This window comes from Syngnathus scovelli, unplaced genomic scaffold (assembly GCF_024217435.2).
Source record: "Syngnathus scovelli strain Florida unplaced genomic scaffold, RoL_Ssco_1.2 HiC_scaffold_50, whole genome shotgun sequence".
In the NCBI taxonomy this organism is placed as follows: Eukaryota; Metazoa; Chordata; class Actinopteri; order Syngnathiformes; family Syngnathidae; genus Syngnathus; species Syngnathus scovelli.
Genome location: NW_026061604.1, coordinates 188,463 through 202,338, shown reverse-complemented (window position 1 = coordinate 202,338; position 13,876 = coordinate 188,463). Strand labels below are relative to the sequence as shown.

At 48.5% G+C, this 13,876-nt stretch overlaps 1 long non-coding RNA gene across 1 annotated transcript; it reads right to left on the bottom strand.

The window, feature by feature from the left end:
- Nucleotides 1-895: 895 nt before the first annotated feature.
- Nucleotides 896-12,161, bottom strand: LOC125969806 (uncharacterized). Its single transcript, XR_007481723.2, has 5 exons — nucleotides 12,058-12,161; nucleotides 11,710-11,880; nucleotides 11,487-11,564; nucleotides 1,477-1,670; nucleotides 896-1,352 (listed from the first exon to the last, which is right to left on the bottom strand). It is a non-coding gene; the product is annotated as an uncharacterized lncRNA (long non-coding RNA).
- Nucleotides 12,162-13,876: the final 1,715 nt, after the last annotated feature.

Genomic DNA, 13,876 nt, shown 5'->3' with positions numbered 1-13,876 from the left:
GGGTTTTCCAGATTATCTTTATCGTATGATTATGTTGCTTTGACTTTGACTGCAACCTGTAATAAATAATATTATTTATCCCTTATTTATCCCTATCGCTTATCCCTTCCTACACAAAGTCGTAAAACATCCCTTGCTATGTTTTGACTAGAGGTCAAGGGCTTTCTCTATTCAATCCACTCTTACACCCACCCTGTTTCTCTTAATAAAAATGCTCGTGCAGGAGCCGAGAGTCAGACTTCATTCGTACAACGGATGGACTCTCCACCTGCAGGTGTCCAAAAGAACTTACTTGTCTCCCGTGTGGTTCTTGCAAAATAAGTTGGAGCGAGCGCAACTCTAACAGGGTGCATTTTGCCACTAGCTGCCTACGGACAATGACGTCGCGCTCGCGGCTCATGGTTGACGGGCTGAGCAGCCGGGCGAGTCTGTCGTTTTCAGCGCACAGCGAGTGGCAAAGGCGCTGACAAAACGGGAGCTTTGAGCTGCTGAAAACGGCAAAACAAGTCTAAAGCGTGTTCAAACGCGTGCGCACAATGCTCCTGCTTGAAAGGTCGGAATTTAAGGGGCCAATTTTTTGGATGGCGGCCGCCGGCCAAGCTTTGGACGGAAAAGGTTTCCTGGCGACAGCGAGCGAGCGCGGCGCTGCCGTACGTGCACCGAGTCGCCTGCCTGAAGACCTTGGACAAGTCGTCGATGATGTGCCGCTGCTCCACAACTTGAAGGAACTCCATTTCACCGTCCTGCTGGCCGCAACCGCGCTCCAGGTCATTGAGCGAACTAGGCCTTCTCTGTGGAACACAAATTCAGTGGACTCTGTTGGCACGCCGCCGTTGTCCGCGTCGACTTACCAAGCTTGCCATCTCCTCGTTCTCCTGGGTGACAAAGCGCACTTTGTTTTCAAGGCGACACAGCACCAGCGAGAGTTCTTCATTCTTCCTGCTCAGGCGTTTGTTTTTGTACAGGAGTGGCAGAAACTGGCTTTCTGTTTCTCTCAGTCGCTTAAGCTGCACGCATGAAGTGCGGGATGCGAAAGACGCACAACACGCGGGCCAGAACGTATCCATTCCTTTTGCATCGGTTTGAACGGAATCGTGGCTTTGGCTCCCAATAAAAGACATCTACCAGGCAACCGACTCGCCGCGCCGCTCAACTAATAAGCAAGCGCAATGGGTGCCTCGCTGGATGGCGCGCATCAAACGTAGCGCAAACCTTCAAGCGTGCCGTCAATAAATTACCAGTTCATTGCGCTCTTCAGAAAGCAGGGCGTTTCGATCCTCCAGTTTCCTGATGACTGCGCTGAGCTCAGCGATTTTCAGATGAAACCTTCGCGTGTCCCGATCCTCCTGAGACTGAAAACGCCCCGCAACACACACACACAACCACTCGTTCAAAGTTCAAAACTGTTTTTGTGCTACCTTCCTCCAGCAACGAACTAAGTCATGCGTACTGCAAGTGTGTGATGAGGTGGCTTACGCTATGAAGAGGATTGCTAGTAGCGCAGTTGACCCCACTTCCAGGGTAGTTTAGGCCCACCCTTTGGGAATCCCTCAGGGCAGCGATCTGCTGCTCGGCAGCCTGAGTCTGCAGCTGAAGGCGGTGGACGTGGCCGGCCCCAGGGATTTATCCAAAACACTAACCGCTCTGTCTTTCAGCTTGATCTCATCCATCTGGATGTACAAACGGGGAGCGCTCAGGCAGGCGGGCAAACTCATTTGCCAGAATTGTGACAAAAACAAAGAGAGCAACCGGCCAATTTTTATCTTGAATCGACTAGAACACCATTGCTGTGACAAAAGCGAAGCGAGCAACCGGACGTTTTCTTCTTGTGAAATAGAATAGAATAGAATGCCTTAGGTGTCATTGCACTGCAGGTATACAACGAAATTGGGAACATAGCCACGCACCGCGCATCTGATCAGTCCTACCAGTCGGCGGATCTCCCTCTCGCAGTCTCTCTTGGTTCGGCTCAGCTCCTCCCGATGCTGGTGATGAGCCGATCGGAGCTCGGCCGCTCGGGACTGCCAGGCCTGCTGGGCCGCTGCCAGGGCTTCTTCCGCGCTCCTGGTGGAGGCGACACCGCTCGGTCTCCCGACACCGCCGCGTCTCCTCCACTTCCGCCAGCAAAGCGCCCCCGCTCCTCACCTGAGCAGACATTGCGCCACATCGGGCCGTTGAGACCGCAACGGAGCGCCGCGACGCTTACTGGGGACAAGCTACACAATACGGTAGCGGCCGCATCGGAGCCCGACGTGGCGTGCGGATAGTCAGACACGGATTGAGCGGATCACCTTGTCCATGGAGCCGTCCCTCAGGCTGAGGACCAAGGCATTCAGTCGCTGGATCTCTCCATCTTTGATTTTGATCACTCTCATCAGCTCCATTTCATGCTGCCGCAGTAATGTCTCCCTGGTAACGGCTAACTCTTTCTGCTTCTCCTCATGGAGTTTGCTTTTGAGTTCCGTCATGGCGGCGGTGGCACGGTGGTGCTCCGCCCGCAGGTCCTGACTTCTCTCTCTCTCCAGACAGCTGACCTGACATGACTTAGACAAACTTTATTGTCATCTTGTCTGCACATGGTGCATACAAAACGAAATTTCGTTGCACACGGCTTACAACAAAGTAGTGATATTGCAGTTGAATAGAAGTAACATATCCTATGAAAATATATATATACATATACTGTATATATATATATATATATATTACAAATAAGTATAAAGTGCAGCAGTGCTAATTATGCAATAGTGCAAGTAGGCAAAACAGTATTCAAGAGTGTGCAGAGGAATGCTAAACCATGTATTCAACTTCTATTTAAAGGGTTTACACAAGTTCAGTAAAGTTGGTAGTGCGAGATAGTGCAAGATAGAGGTCCGTAGTGTCATAAAGTACAGTTCTGTGAATGTGTGATGCAGAGTTCAGTTTAGAGCTCAACAGTTCTAATGTTCAACAGTCTGATGACAGCAGGGAAAAAGCTGTTGCAGAACCTGGTGGACCTGCAGCGGATTGTGCGAAACCTCTTCCCAGAGGGCATGGTGGGGGTGTGATGGGTCATTGATGATGTTACGGGCACGGGACATGCAGCGCTGAGATGAAATGTCCTGAATGGAGGGAAGAGGAGCCCCTATGATCCTCTCTGCTGTCCTCACCACTCTCCTCACGTTCTTCCAATCGGAGGCGGTGCAGCCTCCACACCACACAGAGAGTCAGCTTGTCAGAATGCTCTCTATGGTGCTCCTGTAGAACGTCCTCATGATGGGTGGGGGCAGGTGGGCTCTCCTCATCCTCCGCAGGAAGTACAAGCGCTTCTGTGCCCTCTTGATCAGTGCCGTAGTGTTCATAGTCCAGGTGAGGTCTTCTGTGATGTGGACCCCCAGGAATTTGGTGCTGCTGACCACCTCCACAGCTGAGCTGTTGATGATCAGTGGAGCGTGGTGAGGCTGGTTTTTCCTGAAGTCGACGATGATCTCCTTCATCTTCTCCACATTCAGGATCAGGCTGTTGTCTCTGCACCAGCCCACCAGCTGCTCCACCTCCTCTCTGTAGTCCAGGTCGTTGTTGTCTCTGATGAGCCCCACCACCGTTGTGTCGTCTGCGAACTTCACGATGTGATTGGTGGTGAACCTGGGGACGCAGTCGTGTGTCATCAGGGTGAACAGCAGGGGGCTCAGGACGCAGCCCTGAGGGGAGCCTGTGCTGAGGGTGATGACATCAGAGGTGTTCTGTCCGACCCGGACTGACTGAGGTTTGTTGGTGAGGAAGTCTAGCAGCCAGTTGCGAAGGGGGGTGTTGAAGCCCAGGTGTTCCAATTTTCCTACTAGATGCTGTGGGATGATGGTGTTAAACGCTGAGCTGAAGTCCAGGAACAGCATCCGAACATGGGTGTTCTTCTCCTCCAGGTGAGCCAGGCTCAGGTGAAGAACGGAGGAGATGGCGTCCTGAGTGGAGCGGTTTTGCCGGTCGGCAAACTGGAACGGGTCAAATAATGGGGGGAGTCTGGAAACGATGTGATCTTTAAGCAGCCTTTCGAAGCACTTCATCATGACCGGAGTCAGTGCAACAGGCCGGTAATCATTAAATGAGGTGATTTGAGGTTTCTTCGGCACCGGAATGATGGAGGCAGTCTTAAAGCACGCTGGCACTGTGGCTTGGCCCAGCGAGGTGTTAAAAATGTCTGTGATGACCCCAGCCAGCTGACTTGCACATTCCCTGAACACACGCCCAGGAATGTTGTCGGGGCCAGGGGCCTTACGGGGGTTGACTCTCCTCAGGGTCTTCAACACATCGGCGGAGTCAAGGCAGAGTACCTCCTCTTCCTGATGGGGGACAGTTTTAACTGCTGGAGTGCCGTTTAGTGCCTCGAACCTCCCAAAGAAGTTATTTAGACCATTTAGAAAGTCAGCATCAACTTCACCCACCGGGGGGGGAGGGTGAGTTGTAGTCTGTAATCGCCCGTATGCCTTGCCACATACTCCTGGTGTTGTTGGCGTCGTGGAAACGATCCTGAATTTTTCGACTGTGGTCTCGCTTCGCTACCCTGATGGCACGGTTCAAGTTGGCTCTCGCTGTCCTCAGTGTCTCCTTGTCACCAGACTTGAAGGCAGAGTTCCGCGCTCGTAGCGTTTGACGTACCTCCTCAGTCATCCAGGGTCGTTGGTTGCCCCGGGTGATGATATTCTTAGTGGTGCTGACGTCCTCGGTGCATTTGTTGACGTAGGCTGACACAGTCATGGCACACGCATGTCAAATCTACATCGGGGAAACTGGGAGGGAGGGAGGCAAGCAGGGAGGCAGGCAGGCAGGGAGGCAGGCAGGGAGGCAGGCAGGGAAGCAGGCAGGGAGGAAGGCAGTGTCTGTCTGTTGAGGTTTTCACCTTGTTCTTCTCCTGCTGAAGTTCTAACTGGACGTCCATCAGTTTGGCTCTCAGCTCGTCATTGGCGGCCTGAAAGGCGTCCGTTCGCTCCGCCTTGACCCGCCCTGCCGGAGCTCGTTTGGACATCTCTTACTCGAGTCTCGCCCGGTCGTCAGTCAGAGATCACAACATTTGTACCTGGAGAGCACAAACGCAGCGCTGTTTTCCACTGGCTTCGGACTCAACTTCAATCGGTACCGTAACGTACAACATCATAAACATAGATCTAGCTTGACTTATTCATTGAATAAATGCATTTGGTTATTCAAAACTGCATCACGCAACATAGCGTGACCGAGACGGCCGTTATCCACCTGCGTGAAGTTATTTGGTGAAATGAATGAGATGTTTAAGACACCATCGTTCTGTCTCTATGTAGATGAAGGGAAATAATCGATTGCTGAAGGTCCAAAGGTGTTGTGATAAAAAAATAAAAATATTAGTGACATATTTGTGATAAACATATTAGGCAGGATAATCACATATGTTAACTTGACTGCCCACACTGTATTTATTTATGGTTATTTGTTAAATCGAGTACTGTTAGACATGAAATAGGAAGTGTTTAACATAAATGGACGACGAAAGGGGTACTCACCATTGTAGCTCCTGCTGGTCAATGATACGAGCCTCTTCTTGCAGTGGAAAACATACAGCCAACAAACACCGTGGAACCTAAAGGAAGGAAATTAAACATTAACATTTAGCCTCAACCAACATTCACAGATACAACGCAACGCAAACTACACAAACGTAAATCTTTTTAAACACAATGAGTTGTACTTACCGTGTACGCTCTAGACGGTCCACTTGCAAGCAGAAAATAAAGATATTTCTGTTGATAATCGTCGTGTTTGTATCCGTTGTCTCGCTCAAGGCCATTGCGCCCACAGATTTGAATTTTGGCGAGAGTTCAGCCTATTGACGTCATTTCCGCGGTGTAATACCCGCATATCTGAAACGGCAAAGTTTAGAGTAGAGTTAAATAAAGTTTTTAATCAACGCAATAATTTACAAACGTTGACCAGTCGAAATAATCGTCGAAATTTGGCGTCTGTGGCTGGAAGCAGACGCCGAGTTCGACGTTCCTCCCAAATGCCACACTCCCTCGCTTTTCAGGGCTACAAAAAAACATATTTTTCAAAACAATGAGTTGTAATTACCTTGTACGCTCTAGAGGGTCAAGTTGCAAGCTGAAAACAAAAATATTTGTCTTGTTAGTCGCCGTGTTACTAACCGCTGTGTCTTGTTTGCCAGCATTGCCGCTTTCCTACTTCCTGTTGCAAGCCACGCCCACGGATTATAATTTTGCCGTGAGTTCCGCCTATTGACGTCATGTCCGCGTCGCATGACTGCGACGTAATATTATCTAAAACTGTTTGTGCGGCATGGTGTTGTTCTGTGCGGTATTGTGTTATTCTGTGCGGCGTCGTGTTGTTCTGTGCGGCGTAGTGTTGTTCAGTGCGGCGTCGTGTTGTTCAGTGCGGCATGTTGTTGTTCAGTGCGGCATGTTGTTGTTCAGTGCGGCATGGTGTTGTTCACTGCGGCATGGTGTTGTTAAGTGCGGCATGGTGTTGTTCAGTGCGGCATGGTGTTGTTCAGTGCGGCATGGTGTTGTTCAGTGCGGGATGGTGTTGTTCAGTGCGGCATGGTGTTGTTCAGTGCGGCATGGTGTTGTTCAGTGCGGCATGGTGTTGTTCAGTGCGGCATGGTGTTGTTCAGTGCGGCATGGTGTTGTTCAGTGCGGCATAATATTGTTCAGTGCGGCGTAATGTTGTTCAGTGGGGCATGGTGTTGTTCAGTGCGGCATGGTGTTGTTCAGTGCGGCATGGTGTTGTTCAGTGCGACATGATGTTGTTCAGTGCGGCATAATGTTGTTCAGTGCGGCATAATGTTGTTCAGTGCGGCATAATGTTGTTCAGTGCGGCATAATGTTGTTCAGTGCGGCATGGTGTTGTTCAGTGCGGGATGGTGTTGTTCAGTGCGGCATAATGTTGTTCAGTGCGGCATAATGTTGTTCAGTGCGGCATAATGTTGTTCAGTGCGGCATGGTGTTGTTCAGTGCGGGATGGTGTTGTTCAGTGCGGCATGGTGTTGTTCAGTGCGGCATGGTGTTGTTCAGTGCGGCATAATGTTGTTCAGCGCGGCATAATGTTGTTCAGCGCGGCATAATGTTGTTCAGTGCGGCATAATGTTGTTCAGTGCGGCATAATGTTGTTCAGTGCGGCATAATGTTGTTCAGTGCGGTATAATGTTGTTCAGTGCGGCATAATGTTGTTCAGTGCGGCATGGTGTTGTTCAGTGCGGGATGGTGTTGTTCAGTGCGGCATGGTGTTGTTCAGTGCGGCATGGTGTTGTTCAGTGCGGCATGGTGTTGTTCAGTGCGGCATTGAGTTGTTCAGTGCGGCATTGTGTTGTTCAGTGCGGCATGGTGTTGTTCAGTGCGGCATGGTGTTGTTCAGTGCGGCATGGTGTAGTTCAGTGCGGCATGGTGTAGTTCAGTGCGGCATGGTGTTGTTCAGTGCGGCATGGTGTTGTTCAGTGCGGGATGGTGTTGTTCAGTGCGGGATGGTGTTGTTCAGTGCGGGATGGTGTTGTTCAGTTTGGCATGGTGTTGTTCAGTGCGGCATGGTGTTGTTCAGTGCGGCATGGTGTTGTTCAGTGCGGCATGGTGTTGTTCAGTGCGGCATGGTGTTGTTAAGTGCGGCATGGTGTTGTTCAGTGCGGCATGGTGTTGTTCAGTGCGGCATGGTGTTGTTCAGTGCGGGATGGTGTTGTTCAGTGCGGCATGGTGTTGTTCAGTGCGGCATGGTGTTGTTCAGTGCGGCATGGTGTTGTTCAGTGCGGCATGGTGTTGTTCAGTGCGGCATGGTGTTGTTCAGTGCGGCATAATATTGTTCAGTGTGGCGTAATGTTGTTCAGTGGGGCATGGTGTTGTTCAGTGCGGCATGGTGTTGTTCAGTGCGGCATGGTGTTGTTCAGTGCGACATGATGTTGTTCAGTGCGGCATAATGTTGTTCAGTGCGGCATAATGTTGTTCAGTGCGGCATAATGTTGTTCAGTGCGGCATGGTGTTGTTTAGTGCGGGATGGTGTTGTTCAGTGCGGCATGGTGTTGTTTAGTGCGGCATGGTGTTGTTCAGTGCGGCATGGTGTTGTTCAGTGCGGCATGGTGTTGTTCAGTGCGGCATGGTGTTGTTCAGTGCGGGATGGTGTTCAGTGCGGCATGGTGTTCAGTGCGGCATAATGTTGTTCAGTGCGGCATAATGTTGTTCAGTGCGGCATGGTGTTGTTCAGTGCGGCATAATGTTGTTCAGTGCGGCATAATGTTGTTCAGTGCGGTATATTGTTGTTCAGTGGGGCATAATGTTGTTCAGTGCGGCATGGTGTTGTTCAGTGCGGGATGGTGTTGTTCAGTGCGGCATGGTGTTGTTCAGTGTGGCATGGTGTTGTTCAGTGCGGCATGGTGTTGTTCAGTGCGGCATTGTGTTGTTCAGTGCGGCATTGTGTTGTTCAGTGCGGCATGGTGTTGTTCAGTGCGGCATGGTGTAGTTCAGTGCGGCATGGTGTAGTTCAGTGCGGCATGGTGTTGTTCAGTGCGGCATGGTGTTGTTCAGTGCGAGATGGTGTTGTTCAGTGCGGGATGGTGTTGTTCAGTGCGGGATGGTGTTGTTCAGTGCGGGATGGTGTTGTTCAGTTTGGCATGGTGTTGTTCAGTGCGGCATGGTGTTGTTCAGTGCGGCATGGTGCTGTTCAGTGCGGGATGGTGTTGTTCAGTGCGGGATGGTGTTGTTCAGTGCGGGATGGTGTTGTTCAGTGCGGCATGGTGTTCTTCAGTGCGGCATGGTGTTGTTCGGCATGGTGTTGTTCAGTGCGGCATGGTGTTGTTCAGTGCGGCATGGTGTTGTTCAGTGCGGGATGGTGTTCAGTGCGGGATGGTGTTGTTCAGTGCGGGATGGTGTTGTTCAGTGCGGCATGGTGTTGTTCAGTGCGGCATGGTGTTGTTCAGTGCGGCATAATGTTGTTCAGTGCGGCATAGTGTTGTTCAGTGCGGCATGGTGTTGTTCAGTGCGGCATGGTGTTGTTCAGTGCGGCATGGTGTTGTTCAGTGCGGCATGGTGTTGTTCAGTGCGGCATGGTGTTGTTCAGTGCGGCATGGTGTTGTTCAGTGCGGCATGGTGTTGTTCAGTGCGGCATGGTGTTGTTCAGTGCGGCATGGTGTTGTTCAGTGCGGGATGGTGTTGTTCAGTGCGGGATGGTGTTGTTCAGTGCGGCATGGTCTTCAGTGCGGCATAATGTTGTTCAGTGCGGCATAATGTTGTTCAGTGCGGCATGGTGTTGTTCAGTGCGGCATAATGTTGTTCAGTGCGGCATAATGTTGTTCAGTGCGGTATAATGTTGTTCAGTGCGGCATAATGTTGTTCAGTGCTGCATGGTGTTGTTCAGTGCGGTATAATGTTGTTCAGTGCGGCATAATGTTGTTCAGTGCTGCATGGTGTTGTTCAGTGCGGCATGGTGTTGTTCGGTGCGGCATGGTGTTGTTCAGTGCGGCATGGTGTTGTTCAGTGCGGTATCGTGTTGTTCAGTGCGGTATCGTGTTGTTCAGTGCGGTATCGTGTTGTTCAGTCCGGTATCGTGTTGTTCAGTGCGGTATCGTGTTGTTCAGTGCGGTATCGTGTTGTTCAGTGCGGTATCGTGTTGTTCAGTGCGGTATCGTTGTGTTGTTCGTATTGGGTTGTGTTGTTCGTAATGTGTTGTGTTGTTTGTATTGTGTTGTTGGTATTGTGTTGTGTTGTTCGTATTTTGTTGTGTTGTTCATATTGTGTTGAGTTGTTCATATTGTGTTGAGTTGTTCGTATTGTGTTGTGTTGTTCGTATTGTGTTGCCTCTAACACTTAGCTTCTAACACTTAGCCTCTAGCACCTAGAAGGTAAATAAATAGGAAGGAAGGACTCACCGGTGACGTCGTCGCCCACGTCCAAGCGTTGTACTTTGTATTTTCATCCTTCTGACAGTGGAAAACATATAGCCAACAAACACCGTGGAACCTAAACGAATGAAAGAAAACTATCCTTTGGCCACAACCAACATTCACAGATACAACACAATGTGACGTGCGGTGTTGAGGTTAAAGGTTGAGTGAAGGGCCCTCGTTTTAAACTACTTTTTTGAAAAGGAGTGGGAACAAGTAAGACGTATTTAATTTATTTATTGGGAAGTAGTAAGACTTATTAAATTTATTTAATCTACTTTTCTTCCCAGGCAAAATTTGATGTGCTGCAATTCCAAATTTCCAAAGTGAATGAAGGAATGAAATCCTTTAAATTATGATTTTGTATAAATACTAGGCATAAACACAAAATCTACGGCACAAAATGGGCAGATTTTACTTGTTTGAAAAGGACTGGTTACAAGACAGACTTTTTTAATTTATTTAATGGGAAGAAGACTTATTTAGTTTAATTGATCTATTTTTGTTCCCTGGCAAAATTCGATTTGCTGCAATTCCAAATTTCCAAAGTGAATGAAGGAATGAAGTCGTTTAAATTATGATTTTGTATAAATACTAGGCATAGACACAAAATCTACGGCACAAAACGGGCAGACTTTACTTGTTTGAAGAGGACTGGTTGCAAGACAGACTTTTCTGATTTATTTAATGGGAAGAAGACTTATTTAGTTTATTTAATCTCTTTTTGTTGCCTGGCAAAATTGGATTTGCTGAAATTGTATTTTGCCAAATCTTGACTTGAGACCTGATAGGAAGTATTAAACGCTCAGTTAAATCGATACAAGTTGGTAATAAGAGCGAGTAATGTTGGTTGAAGCGATGAATGAAGGTTAAAAGCAATTTAAATTATGACTTTGTATAAATACTAGATATTAACAGAACATCTACTGCGCAAAATGGGCAGAGTTTACTTGTTTGAGAAGGAGTGGCTTATTTAAGTCTAAGATTTATTTAATCTGTTTGTTCCCAGGCAAAATTGGATGTGATGCAATTCCAAATTTCACCACATGATGGTGCCAAATTTTGACTTCATAGGACATATTCAACACTTAACTATTATGTTCAAGGTAATCAGATTTGTTTATTATTCTAATGGCCTTTTCAAAACTATTCTGGATTACTACTTTGGATCTATTCTACATTACTTGGCAACAACATACTCTGTAACAGATTAGGCAGTATAATCACATATGTTAACTTGAGAGTGCCCACACTCAATCTACTTATCGTGATGTGTTAAATCAATTACTGTTAGACATTATTATTCTGATAATCTACCAAATCTTTGAATTGAAGAATTTGTGATTTAATTAATAGCTTGTTGTTATGTTCAGGGTAATCAGACTTGTATATAATTCTAATGGCCTTCTTTTGAAAACTATTCTGAATTACAACTTTGGATCTTATATTATTTTGCAACAATATACTCGGTGACAGATTAGGCAGTATAATCACATATGTTAACTTCAGTGCCCACACTGTATTTATTTATGGTTATTTGTTAAATCAAGTACTGTTAGACATGAAATAGGAAGTGTTTAACATAAATGTTATGGCTACTCACCGTTGTAGCTCGCTCCTGGTCAATGATATGAGCCTCTTCTTGCAGTGGAAAACTTGCAGCCAACAAACACCGTGGAACCTAAAGGAATGAAATTAAACATTAACATTTCGCCTGGACCAATATTCACACGTACAACGCAACGCGGCTACACTTCTGCTAGCGCCTCAGCTACACGTTGCTATTACAAACGTAAATATCTTTAAACACAATGAGTGTTACTTACCGTGTACGCTGTAGACGGTCCAGTTGCAAGCAGAAAATAAAGATATTTCTGTTGATATTCGTCGTTGCTCAGTGGCTCACGGCCATCGCGCCAACAGATTTGAATTTTGGTGGAAGTTCAGCCAATTACGTCATATCCGCGGCACATGACTGCGACGTAATACCCGCTTATCTGAAACGGCAGTTAAAAGTAGAGTTACATCAAGTTTTCTTTTTTAATCAACGCAATCATTTACAACCGTTGACCAGAAAGAATCGTCGAAATTCGACGTTCCCCCCAAACGCCACACTCACTCGCTTTTCAGGGCAACAAAAGTACTTCTTTTTAAAAACGATGAGTTGTACTTACCGTGTACGCTCTGGACGGTCCAGTTGCAAGCAGAAAATAAAAATATTTCTCTCGTTAGTCGTATGTTACCATCCGCTGTGTCTTTGTCAACATCGCCATTTTCCTACTTCCTGTTGCGAGCCACGCCCACGGATTTAAATTCTGGCGGAAGAGCCCGCCCATTGGCGTCGTTTTCGCGTATAGCAAATCCGATTGGTTGGGAAGGGGGCGCGGTTATGCAGCCGAGGGGTCCTGTGATCGGTGGGATGTAAAGTAGGCGTCGACGTCACGTCCGCGTCACGTGACCACGACGTGGCAGACGTCATATAGCAACCGCTGTTTTGTTTAGTAGACTTACAGTTGTTATGCATTGACATAATGGCGCACACTCCAAATAGATTTAAATAAATTAAATAATTCTTCTGCCCACTCCCTTTTAAACAAGTTAACTCTCCCCGCGGATTTGAATTTCTGGACTATGAACACTACGGCACTGGTCAAGAGGGCACAGAAGCGCTTGTACTTCCTGCGGAGGATGAGGAGAGCCCACCTGCCCCCACCCATCATAAGGACGTTCTACAGGAGCACCATAGAGAGCATTCTGACAAGCTGACTCTCTGTGTGGTGTGGAGGCTGCACCGCCTCCGATTGGAAGAACGTGAGGAGAGTGGTGAGGACAGCAAAGAGGTTCATAGGGGCTCCTCTTCCCTCCATTCAGGACATTTCATCTCAGCGCTGCATGTCCCGTCCCCGTAACATCATCAATGACCCATCACACCCCCACCATGGACTGTTCTCCCTGCTGCCCTCTGGGAAGAGGTTTCGCACAATCCGCTGCAGGTCCACCAGGTTCTGCAACAGCTTTTTCCCTGCTGTCATCAGACTGTTGAACACTAGAACTGTTGAGCTCTAAACTGAACTCTGCATCACACATTCACAGAACTGTACTTTATGACACTACGGACCTCTATCTTGCACTATCTCGCACTACCAACTTTACTGAACGTGTGTAAACCCTTTAAATAGAAGTTTAATACATGGTTTAGCATTCCTCTGCACACTCTTGAATACTGTTTTGCCTACTTGCACTATTGCATAATTAGCACTGCAAGTTTGTCTAAGTCTAAGTCATGTCAGGTCAGCTGTCTGGAGAGAGAGAGAAGTCAGGACCTGCGGGCGGAGCACCACCGTGCCACCGCCGCCATGACGGAACTCAAAAGCAAACTCCATGAGGAGAAGCAGAAAGAGTTAGCCGTTACCAGGGAGACATTACTGCGGCAGCATGAAATGGAGCTGATGAGAGTGATCAAAATCAAAGATGGAGAGATCCAGCGACTGAATGCCTTGGTCCTCAGCCTGAGGGACGGCTCCATGGACAAGGTGATCCGCTCAATCCGTGTCTGACTATCCGCACGCCACGTCGGGCTCCGATGCGGCCGCTACCGTATTGTGTAGCTTGTCCCCAGTAAGCGTCGCGGCGCTCCGTTGCGGTCTCAACGGCCCGATGTGGCGCAATGTCTGCTCAGGTGAGGAGCGGGGGCGCTTTGCTGGCGGAAGTGGAGGAGACGCGGCGGTGTCGGGAGACCGAGCGGTGTCGCCTCCACCAGGAGCGCGGAAGAAGCCCTGGCAGCGGCCCAGCAGGCCTGGCAGTCCCGAGCGGCCGAGCTCCGATCGGCTCATCACCAGCATCGGGAGGAGCTGAGCCGAACCAAGAGGGACTGCGAGAGGGAGATCCGCCGACTGGTAGGACTGATCAGATGCGCGGTGCGTGGCTATGTTCCCAATTTCGTTGTATACCTGCAGTGCAATGACACCTAAGGCATTCTATTCTATTCTATTT